Below are 3,468 nucleotides of genomic sequence, written 5' to 3'. Positions count from 1 at the left end.
GATTGGAGGGAGTAGATAGTGAACTGAGGACACAGTGTACCACCAAGAGGAAGGGCATTAGTTGGTGGTAGAGTGGTGTGAAGCACCTGTCATGAGAAGGTGAAAAATTGTACCCATGTGTCAACTGTTTAGTAAACCGTTACTTTCCCAATAAAATGATTTGGAAAAAGTAAAGAATATAGAAACAGTGCCTTTGGGAGTTGGGCAGTAGCATAGTGGGTTAAGCTCACATGGCACAAAGCACAAGGGCCAGTATAAAGATCCCGGTTGGAGCCCTTGGCTCCCCACCTGCAGGGGAGTTGCTTCACAGGTGGTGAAGCAGGTCTGCATGTGTCTATCTTTCTCTTCCCCTCTCTGTCTTCCCCTCTTCTCTCCATTTTTCTCTGTCCTATCAAACAACATCGGCAACAATATTAACTACAACAGTAAAACAAGGGCAACAAAAAGGAATAAAATATATTAAAATATTTATTTTAAAAAGAAACTGTCTATAATGGCTTCTATAATGCAACTTCTGAGTTGCATTATTAGGACAAGTTACTACAATCTCTCTTCATTAATATTTCACCTGTACAACATGAGTAATACCAATTTTGTCAAGAATATTTGGGGACAAATGAGTTAACATATGTAAAGTTGTTGTAAGAACACCTTCAGCATAGTATTGTTGTGTGAATGTGTTGTGTTGCTACTAATTATTACATGGCATCCCTATATCTGAATAAAACTCTGAAATTGTTCACCTTTCTACATGTTTGCTGAAAAGACTATTTAAAATGCAAACATTTTAAGTGCAAAAACTAGGGGAGGGCAAATTCAGTCTGGGGCAAGATAGAGTTCATCTCTGGCATCAGACCAAACTAAGGCAGGTAAGAAACAATCAACCACAATAAAATGTGACAACCACTTTTAAACGTTAATAAAATAAACATACGCAAAGTACTTCATACTGACTATCTCACTTGAAATTGCTTTTATTTTTCTGATTTTACATTTGAAAAAACTGGAACTTTAGATTATTAGTTAAAGTAAAAAAATTGATAGAGTTTTTTTTTTTTTTTTAAAGATTCCTCTTAATTAGGGATCCTGCAAGTAAGGGAGTGGTGTTCTGAGTGCCGCTCTCTCTCTTTCTCAGACTTTCAGTCCTAATCACTATCATTGGAGTTATTTCCCAGGCCACTATATCCTTTGATGTTGAGATAGTGGTTGCCTTTTAGGGTAGTGGTCAAAGGGAGTGGTGTTTGAAGACTTGATGGGTGGAGATTGGTGTGGGGAGGCTAAGTTCCCTTTTTTCCATCTAGAGACTAGTTACACATAGTTGTTCAATGTATAATTTCATTACGCTTTATATGCCTCATAGCATTTTACACTTCAATAAATGTCTAATTTTACAGACTCAAATAATTAAGAATAATTTAAGATCTCAGTAGGAGAACTGAAACAGAACTCAGACTTAAGTAGCACGGATTTCAGTTAAGAGGCTGCTTCTATTGATGGCCTCAGAGTATACCAGATGGTGTAGAGTAAGGTACTCAGTGACTTGGATATCAGAGGGTTTGTTGTTTGAATAATATCAGCAGGAAAATGAACTGGTTCCTCATTTCTGTATAGTGGAAATAAGTGATCACTGCAGGGGAGGCATTTATTATGGATTTTGGGAAAGAGGATGTTAAAACTGAGATAGATTCCACTGTTGATGCAACAAGACACACACTTGGTTTCCTTAGACCTCAAAGACTGTTAAAAAGCACTGACTTCATGTCCAAAATTGAGTTCAGATTAATTCTATCCTAAATCTGGTCTGTTGAATTAACTGGACTATAATTCAGCCCCCCTCCATTTTTTTGGGTTTTATAGTTTTTGTGATTATTATTATTATTTTTTTGCCTCCAGGTTATTGCTGGGGCTTGGTGCCTGCACCATGAACCCACTGCTCCTGGAGGCTATTTTTTTCCATTTTGTTGCCCTTGTTGTTTTATTGTTGTAGTGGTTATTATTGTTGTTGTTGTTACTGATGTTGTTGTTAGACAGGACAGAGAGAAATGGAGAGCGGAGGGGAAGATAGAGAGGGAGAGAGACACCTGCAGACTTGCTTCAGCGCCTGTGAAGCAACTCCCCTGCAGGTAGGGAGCCAGGGACTCGAACTGGGATCCTTGCGTCGGTCCTTGAGCTTTTACCCGCTGCTCCACTGCCCGACCCCCGGTTTAATTATTATACAAGGCAGAGAGAGGGAGATAGATAGACAGAGAGAGACAGAGACAGAGAGAGACAGAAAGATAGGTAGATCAGAGCACCACCTGGCTCTGGCTGATGTTGTTGCAGGGTATTCAACCTGGAACCTCTTGGGTCTCAGGAATGTGAACCTCTGTTCTAATATTGTGAGCTTTCTCCCTGGTCATGGGCTATAATACTTGACCCTGGGACTGATCAATAAAGTGAAACGTGACTAGTCTTTTATTCAAAGTTATTTGTACCATTGCCCCTCCAAAAAAAAAAAAAGAATACAATAAAATCAAGGGCAGTGGTGGTGGAATAGAAAATAAATAGGTAAGAGAAAATTCAAAAGAGTTAACCAGGGAGGTAAAAAACCAACTGGGTATTGTAGACTGAAACTACAGGAAGCAAATTAGAATGAAAAGACTGCTTTTATATTGAATGCAAAATGGGGAGAGAACACTACATTGCTATAATTTTACTCCTTGGATGGGAGCAAACTATGTAGCTTATCAATTTGAGACATTTAAGGCAATAGCTCAAACCTGCCTTTCTTGAAATATTAGCAACTCTCTCATTCTGTCACACACGGAAATTGTTAAGTAGGGGAAATGACACTTTTTGCTTTCTAAAATCACTAACAAAACAACTTGAAAGATTCATTAGTGTTATAAACTATCCTGGTTCCAATAAAGTTTTGGGAAATACAAACTAGAAACAAAGTATGTGATGCCTATGTAGCGCTCTATTTTTACCTTCCATCAATACAGGAAAACATGGGAGCTTCCCTAATCCTCTTCCCATAGATGTTTTCCAAGTTAGGCATATCTTAGTTCAATGAGATCAGACTTCTCCTTCTCTTGTGCAGAAATTGCATAAAACTAAGTTAAAGAAGGCCAATATACCAATGGATTTCAGCAGATCTTCCTCTTACTTTTGTGATCTGAAACATTCCACAGCAGATGACACTGAACTTTAGACAATTATGACATGCTAATATCGCATGAGTTTTCTACAGAAAGGGAGAGGCCCCATTTTTTAGGAAATGACATTGAGATTTAGTCTAGGAAGTTAACAGAAACCAAATACCAGTAACTGAAACTTTCCTAATTCATTCTTGATATTAGAAATGAAAACCAGAATAAGTGCTGATTATTGTAAGTGGGTTAATTGTGAACTATGCTGCATGGGTCTTGTGACAGAGTTCACAAAGTCAAAGATTGGGAAGGAAGCAAAGTTTATTAAAGTAAACAT

The sequence above is a fragment of the Erinaceus europaeus genome, chromosome 8 (assembly GCF_950295315.1).
Source record: "Erinaceus europaeus chromosome 8, mEriEur2.1, whole genome shotgun sequence".
In the NCBI taxonomy this organism is placed as follows: Eukaryota; Metazoa; Chordata; class Mammalia; order Eulipotyphla; family Erinaceidae; genus Erinaceus; species Erinaceus europaeus.
This window is presented reverse-complemented; position numbering follows the sequence as displayed.